This window comes from Spermophilus citellus, assembly GCF_964194105.1.
Source record: "Spermophilus citellus genome assembly, chromosome: 5".
Classification (NCBI taxonomy): domain Eukaryota; kingdom Metazoa; phylum Chordata; class Mammalia; order Rodentia; family Sciuridae; genus Spermophilus; species Spermophilus citellus.
The window spans coordinates 4558548-4572029 of NC_138186.1; positions in this window are offsets into that span (position 1 = coordinate 4558548).

The following is a 13482-nucleotide window of genomic DNA, read 5'->3' on the forward strand; positions in this document are numbered from 1 at the left end:
TGGGACCTAGTGGAGGAAGTGAGGCCATGGGTAGTGTCCTGGAGGGGATATGGGACCTAGTGGAGGAAGTGAGGACATGTGGAGTGTCCTGGACCGATATGGGACCTAGTGGAGGAAGGGAGGCCCTAGGAGCTATCTTTGAGGGGATATTAGTACATGGCCCCCTTGTTACTCTTCCTTCCCAGTGGCCATAATGTGCATAGACCTCCTCTGCCTCGGGCCCCCACCATGATGCTTTGCCTCACCAAGGCCCCAGAGGTGCTGGGCCAAGTGACCAAAGATTGTAACTTCTGAGACTGTGAGCAAAATCAACCTTTCCCCCTTTATGTGGTCCACTTGAGGTGTTTTTCCCCAATTACAGGACACTCACACACATAATTATTCTTTGTTTATGTTAAGAACAATTAAAGTCTCTTCTCAGCAATTTTCAAGTATGCAGTATACTGACATTTACAGTCACCATGTTGTAGGACAGATTTCTTAAACCCACTCTTCCTATGAACAGAAATTTTGTGTCCTGTGGCCACCATCCACACATCCCCAGTGACCATCATTCTACTCTATGTTTAGGGTTCAACCCTCTTAGCTTCCACGTAAGAGTTAGATGGTGCTGCAGTTGTTTTCCTGTGTCAGTCTGTCTTGGTTGGTTTTCCGTTGCTATAACAGAATACCTCATGCTGGAAACTGAATAAAAAAGCAGATTTATTAGGCTCACAGTTCTAACGTCTGGCCTCTGGTCAGGGCCTCTGACTGTATCCCAACACTGTAGAGAAGCAGAAGGGGAGGCCGGTAGGTGCCAGTTCAAACAAGCCCGTGGGGAGGCTGGCTTTGTAATAGTCCTCTCTCAGTAACTGATTCAGCCTACACACTCCTGCGGTACCAGCATTAATCCTTCCCTAGGCGGTTCCTCTGGGCCCAAACGTCTTTTAACGGCCCCACTGTTTCTCAACATGGCTGCATCCCCAGCAGGAGTTTTGGTAGGGGCAAACCATATTCAAACATAACAATTGCACATGCCACTTCACATGAGGTCCTCCAAGTTCAAAATGAGAGGAGTAGGGCCTTCTCTTTAAAGGCTGAACCCTATCCTACTTCTTGTATACATACCACATGCCATTACCTGTTGATGGACACTTATGTATATCTTAGCTATTGACAACAATGCCTGATGATGTAGTGGACACAGTATGCAATATAGTGCTTATATGTGAATAATGACCTCGTTAATACTATGTTCTCTCCTGATGTCTTTGCCACCAGGTCTTGTTTCAGATTTTCTAAATAAAGGCAGTGCTGTGATTGCTCATCCTTTAACCAGTGCCTTTATCCTCGCCTACCTGTAATTCTCTACCTACCTGGAATTTAGAATGGAGAGAAAGCAGGATGAGAGATGTTGGTGCACTTAACACAGTTCTGTATAGTTAGTCTTCAGGGTAGGCGAGACCCAAACAGAGCGTTTCAACATCTGCTATGTAGTTCACGCTTATTGTCTGGTCATTGGAAAACCACTGAAGGGTTTTGAGTAGGGAGATGAACCAAGAAGAGCCTGGGCTTATCGATGGGTGGATAACTCCACAGTCACCTCGGAAGCCCGCTCTGGGTCAGGTCCTCTGCTGAGGCCTAGCTCCGTAGCTATAAGCAAGATCCATTCCTGCTCAGGTTGCTTCCAGGCCAGCGGCTGCGTGGGAAAGGGAACGGGAGGCTGGAGGCCTGGGCAAGGGGTTTTCTGACCAGGGCAATGGGGTGAGTAGGGATGCTATTTAGAAAAATAGGGCCCAGGAGGAAGAAGGTGAGGATGAGTTCACTGGGGGACATCTTTCTTTAAGGTGCCCACAGGTAATGAAGGGGACATGTAAGATAGATCGCTGGTGCTCAGAGCCCGGACACCAATTTGGGGGTCATCAGAATCCAGCTGTCCGTCTAACCAAGGATGAGGAATTGACAACCATCCAGCAAGCCCCTCAGATGCCTGTAGCTGAAAGGCCGGCAGGTGCTGCTCCAGCGCAGAGACCCAGCCCGGCTTCCCCGCATCTCTGCTCCCCTCTGCCTGTGGTGTGATGGCCACCTGGAATGCCCACCACCGGGGAGGGTCCATCAGACGCATGGGAGGACAAGGGACAAGACTCTTTGCTTTTGTCACATGAGTCCCTACATAATATCGTTCATTTTTCTCTTGGCCTGCAAAGCCTATGGTATTTACAAGCTGGCCCTTCACCAAAAATAAATTAATCCATCAAAGTTAAACTGTGATCATGAAATTGTCCAGTCTTTGTACTTTATGCCACTGTCAATCAATTCAGATGAACAAACGTACGCAGCCCGCTCGGAGGGTCTAAGCTGAAAATAGTTATTGAAAACTAAAATTTTATATAACATTCCACAGAAGTTCTTCCCTCTTACTTATCTGAAGAAAGAAAAACAAAAGCTAGTTTTAATCAGGACAACAGAACTGTGTCTTGAAGGTATTATTTGATAGGAGGACACTAAGGTACCATGTCTACGGTCACCAAACAGCATCTAAAACAGTTAAAAAGGAAAAAAAAAAAAAAAACCTGGTTTTGTCTGTGGCTAGTGGGTCTCTACAATTCCAGACACCCAGTGCAGCCAAGTCGGTTACCCAAAGAGACCGGCTGCGTTGGTCTGGTGGAAACACAGCCAGAGGCAGCCTCCTACAAGCTCATACACCTGGTTTCAAATTAAAAGAAAAAAAAATTGGACATCATACTAGCCAAGTTGTGCAAACTGAGAAGCAGCAAATGCATCTGAGGGCGTGGGGAAGGTAATTAAATGCTATTAGAAGCAAACGGAACCTCATTTGACCGAGTGGCCGAGTTTGGTGTGGTCTTTTGAAAGCATTTCCAAATACAGGAACCAAGTTTGATCCTTTAAGTCCTCCTTCTCTTTAGGATGCATGTTTATTCAAAGAACAGATGGGGAGAGAAATCAAAAAAAGACTTTGGTGGACCCACATAAAACAGCATACTTGAGTGTGGGCATGAAGGGAGAGGAGCTTGGATGGCAGGGCGCTCCTTTGATGTGTGGCGATGGACTTGGGAAGTGGGAACGCACAGACTTCATTTAATCTCTCCCAGGGAGGAGCTTCGGAACGCTTTAGAAAGGAAAGCTGCCTTAGTAAGCACAGATTCCTGTGTCCTCACGGGTTTGGTATTTCACAGTGATCATGAACGGGGATTTCCAGGGCGAGTCCTCGGGTGCTATGGACAGGGAGAAAATTCAGGAATAGATATAAACCACCATCCACACTTTTAGATGTGTTTGAGGGTTTGGACATTTTCAATGAATTTTCTTCAGATGAGGTCATGCCCGCGCGTGAACTATAGGTGCTCCCCGTTGGTGAAGCCCCCAGCGGAGGTCAGCAGAGGGCACTGTGTTCAGGACAGGCTGCCTCCTGACAGCACTCTTGACCTACCTGCCTCATCCCAGGGGTCACCCCGTCTCACAAGGCAACTGCTCCCCTTGAGATGCCCACGTTGTCCTTGCATGTCAGAAAAATCTGGTATAAACAGGCACTTAATGTAAGTGTCTGCTTTGATGATGACTTAAGGCAAATTGAGCTTTTGAACTGATGAGGTGTGCCCTTTGAAATGTTGGCATCAATCTGGAGCCCGACACAAATAGGAAACAAGAGCGGGTGAGACTGGGTGAGGAATCATAATGGGAAGGAACTGCCTGCCCGTGGCTGACATCCTCATGTGGACACAAGCCACAGAACAACAAAGCATCAAAGAGCGACCCAAAGAAGGGCGTGCTCAGCCTGGTAACTGTGCGTGTGCGTGAACATACAGTCCTCTGTCGAGATAATAGCTGAAACATGTTTTTACAAGTGAGGTCCCACGGATGCCAACTAATGAGGGTAGCTGGCTGAACTTCAGTATGCAAAACTCCAGTTTTCATTTGTAAAAGATGCTACTGATGAAGAGTATCTTGAATTTATAACAACCGTTACCAGATGTACAAGGGGAAAATGTTCTCAAAGAACAGAAATTCTGAGCGCTTTCAGACTTGTCTTAATGACGCTGTGGTCAAGTACAATCAACTCATTCTGCAACCAGAGCCTAAGGCAAATGACTTTGTCCCCAGGACAATTAGTGAGAGGTTCCAACACTTTAAGTGTCACACCAAACACAAAATTGGTGTCTTTCCCTAAACTCGCATCTTTCCTGAGAAACAATTTCAATCTTTGCGGTCAGAGGTTAGCTTCTTTGTGCATTTTTAACCTGATAAAAATCCCTGATTTTCCTTTTTAGAGAGCCCCTTTCAAAAACAGTCTCTCCCTGTCTCTGTTAAATCCTACCCTACCTGAAAAGTCTTCCAGCAGCTTTAATGTTTGGTAAATGATGCATTACTAGTCACTTTTAACACATAGAGGACAGTAACATAACAAGAGAAATGACATTAGAAAATCAGAGAAAACCTTGGCACATCTCAAAATATATAATTGTTCAAAAAAGCATTAGTCCAAATCACCCCTTTTCTGGGTCATTCAGCGACTTTGGGGGAAAGTCAATGGAAGGAGCTTTGAAGCCATCCTTCCCTGCATTCAAAAAGCAAAATGACCAAGACACCACCTTCAACACCTAATTATGTTATTAGATTTAATGCTTGCAATTACACAAGGCTTTGTAGATGCAAACGCTTTGTAACCTTTAATTATCCCACCTTCCCAAGTCAGCTCCATCTTTAGCTATGAACACTGAGGTGTATAGGTTCTGATTCGCTCTTGAGTCAGAGACAGATCAGGGTAAAACCAAGCACCACCACCGCCCAGGCAGGGCTGCAGGGCTGGACTTCCACCCTGCAGGGACTTCTCTTAAAATGTGACTACTTTATCACCAGAGAAAGGGGTTGCTCTTGGTTGGCTTTTTATTGCATTTTTCCCTTCTATATAACTGAAAGTCAAACATAAGGAACATGTCCTCCCTCTTGTTATGTTCCTTACCTCCCAGGCCTTCTACCCATTTGCCCTCACTTGGGGACATGATATTCACTTTCAGAATGATGTTCCCCTAGGGTTTAGAGAATTAACTTGATTAAGAAAGACAGTATGTATTAAGACAAGCACAGGGAAGAACAGAACCACAGTCAAGAGCTCCCATGTAAGCAGACCTTAAAAATGCACTTTAAGTCACCAACCTAACAGGGAATTTAAACAAGAGAGCAATTGTGGGCTTTGCCACATCTTGTCCCTCCCTGGCCTTCCAGCTGCTTTGCTGGGGATCGAGGTGGGAGACAGCTCACTCCAGGCCCTGTGGGGCTGCATCCCACCTCCAACATGCTCACAGGGTCACTGAGCCAACACGTAGCTCAGTCCATTCCTCACCACGAGAGAGTCCCCTGGAAAAATGTGAAGTCCCCCTGTGTCTGGCCCCGTGCACTGGAATAGGTGAATCACCATCAGAGGGAGAGAGAGGAGAGAGAAAGGGATGTTTCCTGCCACTTCATTTCCTCGGAGATTTCGGCCGTGCTTTCAGGAGTAGGACATTGCCTTAACCACACCACTCATCTGACCCAGCCAGGAGGGTGGGGTGCTTTCAGGGGCTTGCCATGAAGTGCATCTGAAGTCCATTGCTGAGGTTTCCACGAAGCTATCAAAAAGCCATGCTTTGATGTGTCTCCCCTCCAAGCACCGCACACAACTCAGCCCCCCATCTCCAGCCGCTGCCCTCCTCTTCTCCCGCCCGGGCCCGGTGTCCCCTCCTCCCTCTGTGGAGCTTGCCCAGGCCGCAGGCCTTCCTGCTCATATGAACAGCAGTTGCTGAAAAAATGGAGCCAAGAGAAACAGCCAATAAAAACAGAAACAGCTGTCGTGATTTTGCACAGCATGGTCTTGATTTCCTTGAGGCCTGTACTGTACCCCTTTTCTTCCTCTCTTTCTCTCTTCAGTTCTCTTTTCCACAGACAACACCTTCCGTGTTGGGGCCTGGAGTGGAGAAAGAAACGCTTCCCTGTCCTGCAAACACTGGGTAACTCACAAATCACCCTGGAGTCCATTTTGAATAACCAGATCCAAAACCCACAGACCCGCAGGGGCAGGACGGGGGAGATCGAGTTGAGACGCATGCCACCGAGGACAGGTGCACAGATTTAAAAAATCAAATCCTGATATACAGACCCAGCTCGAAAATTCACTCTTCCTTGGCTGCTATGGTGGGTGGGTGTGCCTGCCCGTCAGCAGGACCCACAGAGGTGTCCTTGGCAATCCAGCTGTGTGTTTGCACCTGTCTCTCTAAAGGGGACCAGCCCGAGAGTTTACTGGGCTGTGATTTAACAGTGGCCTCACTCTACATCCATCTCCCCCCAAACGCAGGCACGTCGAGGGAGCTTGTGAACGTAGAAAGCTATGGTAGGACTGATATTAGGGTTTATGGGGAAGAAAAGGAGAGTGACTAAAAGCCCTAGACAAACATAAAGAACAGGCGGGCCACAGAATGTGATGGACCCCTTTCCTGTCTTGCCAGTGTGAACCTGGGAATGTTTACCCTCTTTGGAATGCATAAAGAATCAAGGAAGGGCTCCTTGGGGGCCCCTGTTCAGTAAGTGCTGGGTCCTAAACCCAGCTGGAGCTGAAATGCCTGCAGCAGGGGTGAGGGTGGTCTCTAAGGGTTACAGAAAGCACCTCTTCTCTTCTTTTTTCTAACTGTATTGCACATGTGTCGTTCCCCTCCAGTGGCTTCCTTTCTCTACCCGTGTTTGAGGACCAGCCCCAATCTGAAGCCAAGCTGGGTCTGGGCTAAGCATTACGGGGAATTGGTTAAATAAAAGTTCTCTGGTGGTGGCACAGCCCTGTTTTTCAGATGGTGTGAAGCAGATCTGTATTTCATTATTAATAATAGCACATGCGTGACACTGCATCTTCAAAGGGCTGAGCAAACATTAATTCCTTTGTGATGTGAGAAAAGGAGCAAAAGCATCTATTGTGAGTGAATCTCCGGGTTGTCTGGAGAGAGGCAGAAAACACAGGCCCGGCTAGAGATGAATGAATCAAACCCTGGAGGTCTGGGATCTGGGTCCAATTGAGGAACACTTTGAAAAAATGAAAAAAAAAATCAACAGTTTTATCTGAGCTGTAGCATGTTCCAAATTCTACACTCTTTCAAACTCACATGGAAATCTTTCGAAGACAAGCTGTGGTATCTTTGTTCCAGGAATAAAACAAACAGAATAAAAGACAGGAAAGGAAAGCTGAATAAATGCGGGGTTTCTACATGGTGGAAATGTGATCTGGATTCTCTGGAAGAGAGAGAATTATTGTCACCAGTTTGATAAAGCAAGCCCTTCAACTTCTTCTAACAAGTGATTTCATTGTTAAAGTCACAATCTTTTTTTTTTTTAAGTGATAATTAATATCCCATTTTGCAGAACCTAGGAAGGAGAATCTAGATCACTGGACTAACTAATAGGCCCTGTGGTTTTTCTTACATTTGAAGGTTTTGTTTTGTTTTGTTTTGTTTTGGGGTAAGGAGATTTCAGGGTTTTTTGTTTGTTTGTTTGTTTTCTAGAAAAATAGCATTTGGTGCTTACATTAAGTACATGTAAGACATATATATGTTGCAAAACATACTTACAAATAAAATAAAACTGCTTCTCAACTTAAGAGCCATAACTTTAGCAACGGCCTGGACACACCTGAGCTTCTCTGCTATTTTCTCCCAGATGGGCAATCATGATCCTGAATTCTGTGACTAGTATTCCATGTTGGATTGATTCATTCAGAGCCCTGAGGGGGCTTCTCAGATGACCCATCTCCCCACCCCCAGGCTTGAAAAGGTGACTTGCTTTTGCCAACAAGATGTGAGAATATGCCCAGCAAGATGAGCCTCAAAAAGCACCTACATATTCCTGCACACCCCCTCACAGGACCCTATTGCCAGAGAGCACGGTCAGGGTCAGACAGTGGGATGGTGATCAGCTGCCTGGGCTGCAGAACTGCTCCCCCAGATCCTGGCCATTCTCCATCAGGCAACAGCCAAGCAGTGGACATGCACCCACCAAGATGGCAGAACCACCTGGCATCCCAGACAGGGAAATGTCAGCAAGCCCAGCCAAGATCAGCCAGGCACCAGCAAGAGCCACTGAGCACAGCAGATATGAGTGAGATCCATGATGCAAGTTTCTTTCCTTAAGCCCACTGAGTTGTAGGTGACCGTTCACCACATTATGTTGACAACAGATTATTTATACAATTCCCTTCCTCATTAAAAAAATATCACAAATGCATACAACCCTGAAAACCACTAAACAACGGTCTTACCTTTTCTTCTCTCTCCTTTGTGTTTGTAAACATTTATGATGGCGTTTATTTTTCTTTGTGACTTGTTTCTTTTCTCATCCTTACGTCTCTTATTTTTATTTCTGTATAATAGAGACTGATTTTCACTATCATGTGATACTTCTGTGAATATAAACTAAGTTCCCCTTCTTCTGTTGGTGGGCACTGGGATTTCCTACTGATGGACATTTGTATTTTTTTTTCACTTTGGTGCTCTTACAAACCATAATTTCAATCACGACTCCTCATGCCTGCTTTCCAGATTCCCTGGAGTGAATACATACAATAATCTTCCCTAATTTGGGGGTTTGCCCTTTGCAGTTTCAGTTACCCACCATCAATAGCCATCTGAAAATATCAAATGTGAAATTCCAGAAATAATTCCTCAGCTTTCAACTGTGCACCGCTGTGAGCTGCGTGATGAGACCTCTCGCCCTCCCACCCCATGCTGCTGGGAGCATGGATCACCCCTTTGGCCACCGGGTCCAGGCTGTGCCTGCTTCCTGCCCAACATCGTCCTGCTCCGTGATCCAGAATCCCTGAAGCCCATGGTCGTCCTTCCCAAGCACTGCCTAACGCTGCATGGCCCAGCCACAGGGGTCACCTCAGTCACCTCGTGGTGTGACACCATCCCATCTTACATCAGCACCAGCAGAAGTGTGAGCACCATACCATAAGATATTTAAAAATAGAAAGGGAGGGAGGGAGGGAACACATTCACATAACGCCTATTGCAATATATTGTTATAATTGTTTTATTTTATTATCAGCTTCTTACTGTGCCTAACTTATAAATGACATGTCATCATGGAAAGGTCTGTGCAGACAAAAGCAGAAGATACATGGGGTTCTATACTGATGGTTTCCGGCCTCCATGAAGGGCCTTGGAGTGAGTCTCCTGTGTTAAGTGGGAGGCGGCTCTAGATAGGAGCAGAAGAGCAGGACCAGTGTCTGCGATGTCACAGTTGGAGCTGTCCCCAAGTTATTTGTTATCACCAATAACACTCTGCACTCCCAAGGCCCTCCCTTCCTGCACCACACCACCAGAGGGAGGAGCCGCTAGGAGCCCTTGCCGGAAGGGCTGATTGAGACTTGGAAGTGGCACACACCATCCTTAGGTCCCATGTCCTCGGCTCCAACTCAACCCCATGGCCACCTCCCTGCAAACGTCAGGAAGAAATAACAGACTGGCCACGAGGCCGCGGTCATGGCTTCGGTCCTGCTAATATGAAGGCATCAGACCCGTATTTAAGCTGGTCAACTCTTTTGAGGTTCTGTGCTGATGTTCTGAAACCAGACCCTTCCTGGCCACACACCCTCCTTCCCACCTAAACGCTATCCCTGCCCATGTGACCTTAATTATAGAACTCTAAGTGCCTGCTTTCAAACATTGTCTCACTAGACTGGTCACACTCACTAGGTTTGCACTGTGGACCTTAACGATACCTCCCCCTCCCGTCGTGTCATCTATTAATGTGACCACGGAGTCCCTGACAAGGGGCTGAACAGGACACTGCTAGATGCACAACTTTGAATCCTGCCACTTGCCACTGCTTCTGACTCTAGGATTCAGAGGCTTTGCCAAGGAGATCTCTTCCTGCTAACTCCATCCTGACCACGTCTGCCATCTATGGAATCTAGAAATCACATGACCTCACACTGACTATTGAAACCTAAACCTCTCTTTTAAGGCCCCCCCAAAATTCCACCACCTTCATGAATGCTTGCCCAAGTTCTCTAGGAAACAGTATCATCTTCTTCCTCTATGCAACCCATTTTTATTTTTCCCACCTCACAGGGCTGATCACGTTCCAGCCTACACTGTGGTCAATCAGTTAGGTGGTACCAGTTCCCACTACTCACCCTCAGTCCCTACAGAGCACTCAGGGCCACACTTCCTACCTCAAAATCACCACCGAGTTTCCCCACCATTCCAGGAACTCGACCCCTGAGCCATATTGGAAATGCACCACCTCATTTAATTCTTGTTTAAGCTACATATGACCATTACTAGCACTTCAGAGTTTAAGGAAGCCAATGTTTAAGTGTTTTTTTTACTTTATACATCTCCCTACATACATCTTATATATACTCCCTATGTACATCTCTTTTATACATCTCCTTTCTCATAGCAACTATTGAACCAGTGACTATCAAACTAAAATCGAGGATGGTGGATGATGGCAGTTTATTTGGAATCTCCCAGGGACTACTGGACTAAATCTGAACTCCATTATTTCAGGAAAGAAAATTCCCTAATGCACTATTAATTGTCTCTGTCAAAGAGGGTGTGCATTCTACATGGCTTCAAGTCAATAGGGACATGACAGATGTGTTGTTTGGAAAAAACACTGTTGCAGAAAACAAAACAATGCAAATTATGCATTTTTTCTGCATACTTCAAGACCTGTATTTAAGCTGGTCAACTCTTTCGAGGTTCTGTGCTGACGTTCTGAAACCAGATCCTTCATGGCAGCACACCATCTTTTTACAAATCTTTAAAGGGAAGACCAAAAAATAAATAACTAAAATAGTGGGGTTCTTTTCCTAAAAATGAATCTAGACAAACGCACAGTGATATAGAGCAGATAATAAGGAGCAGAGATGACTTGAATAGAGACACTGCACAGTAAATATTTTTCAGTGTGAGGAAGTCACAAATGCTTTGCTGGGGGTCCTGTTTTACATAGAGATTCGCACATTTGGAAAAGTAAAGTACTTTACGATTCAATTTTCTTTCTTTCTTTCTTTCTTTCTTTTTCTTTTCTTTTTTTCTTTTTTTTTTTTTTTGGTCCTGGGGATTGAACTCAGGGGTACTTGACCACTGAGCCACATCCCCAGCCCTATTTTGTATTTTATTTAGAGACAGGGTCTCACTGTGTTGCTTAGTGCCTCCCTTTGGCTGAGGCTGGCTTTGAACTCAGGATCCTCCTATCTCAGCCTCCAGAGCCTCTGGGATTACAGGCATGGGCCACTGCGCCTGGCTTCAATTTCCTTTTATAGGTAAGAAAACTTAGGCCCAGGAAAGTAAAAGTAGGGGTTGCAACCTAGGAGCCATTGTTCTAGAAAGCATGTGACAGCCGGGGGAACAAGCTCACAGTGGCTCTGGTGGGCCCTTTAGTTGCTCCATCTCTGTCTCTAGGTCTTAAACATGAGCATCCCCTGTTTCGGATTCACATAGCTCCCCAGGCCTGGCACCACTACCTGGGTTTCTGGTAGCAGCTTTTGTCCTGATGAGCCTGGGCCTGGACACAGTGTCAGAGAATACCAGAGTTCAAAAATAAATAGAGAAGGCAGGATGGTTTTGTTTCTGCAAATGCCTTCAACAAAGCACCGTGTTTCTTTTTAGTACTGGAAAAGCTCCAACTGATGCCTAGATTCCTGTTGCAACGTTGACGTTCCTGGGGGATTCTTATTTTTCCTGTGCGGCTTTAGGAAGCCGAGCTGTGGATATGGACCTCAGCATCACTGCTGGCCTCCCTTTCAAATGGAATCTTAATTTTTAAGAAATAATTTATTGTGCCTGAAAAAAAAATAATCCATCTTCAAAACTGAAGAAAACCTGATAAAGAGTTGAAAGAAATTCAATACAGCAACTACGAAGATGACAACCACTGAAAAATAGGTCCCCTCCCCCCTGGGATCCTGCCCACAGGGCTCTGTCCATGTAAAGCAGCAAAAATAACCTGTCTTATTTTGAAGCCCAGCTGACCTACTGATTCAAGTGTGCAAAGCCACCGCAGAGGGAAGTCTGCAAGTGAAAAATGTTACTTTATACTACTTTGGTTATTTTATTCAACTCCAGAGGCCAGAATGAGGTAAAATACATATGCCATGGATTACAAATATGTCAAGATAATAAATGAATAAACCTGGACAGTTTTATCTTATATCTTTACTAGAAAATTTAACCGTATAATAAAAGCCACATACTAGGAGGCAAGAGACTACAGAACAAAAATAAAAGTAGAAAAACGTGTCTGTAGATAACAGCTATTTAGTTAAAAAGATAAAAGAATTTTGTGAAAATAAGCTAAGAACTAAAGCCTTTGATGGTCGCTATAAAATGGATCCAATTTCTCTCTTTTCAAATTATAATCCTTCAGATCATTTTTTTTTTATCCAACTTCTGGGAAAGACAGCCACTTTTTTATTTCTCAATGGAGAGCTCAAATTGGATCCTGAGACCCAACCCTAGTCCTTCCACTACCACTTTCAAATTAGCTAAGGCAAGTGAGCACTGGCTCCTGAGTCCCTTTTCTGGCCGGCCCTAGCTCCCTGGTTGGCCTGTGGGGCTAGTTGGATGACCTCATTTGAAAGTCGGAGGACTCAGCTGGGCTTCCAAGAGGCCAGCTCGGGCTTGTGCAGTTGCTGCAGGATGGTTCCTCAGAAGGCACCAGCACAACCCTCCAGCACTTGGCAAAGTTCATCTTGCAGCCCACAGGCGATGGCTCCTCTGGCCAAGAGAAGTTTTTGAACTAAGCTCCATCAGTGTGGGCGGAAACTGGCTTCTCAAGGTGACGGACACCAGGAGATGGGGACAATCTGGGGCATCATTCTAAAAGTCTAGATTATTCTATTATTACAAGCTGTTAACCTAGGCTGGACCCTAATCATTTTCTTCATCTCTGAGCTGGAAATTGCCATACTGTCTCTGTACTTCCAAAAAAACAAAATGATTGGAGAATGAAATGAGAAATAGATATGGAAATTTGAAAAAATGTAAAGATCTGCATAATTATAAAATATTGTGTAGATAGAGAACTCATGTTGTTCTGGATAGTGTTTTTTCTCTCTAAGCATGCTTTTTTGTGTATATAGTATCTACCAATTAAAGATAAATTGACCTCAATGTAAATATTTTAAACTTTTATGCATGTTAAAAGTCAAATTACTACTTTTAAATGAATTTTTAATGCTTTAGCTAGTCATTTGAGTAGTATTCATCAGTTTAGCAGAAATACCTGATTTGGTCTAATTTAACCTTCATGTTAGAACTACAACTTTATGTATGTGATGCCAAAATGTCCAGTCAATTTAATCAACTTGGTTTCTCTGGTACATGTCATTGCTTCTTCTGACACTAGAGATTTTGAATTTCTACTGATGTACGAGACCGTTTCATTTCATGTTGTTTTTATTGGATAGTGCAACTGCCTGATTTTTAATAGTCTTGGTTATTCTAGAACATG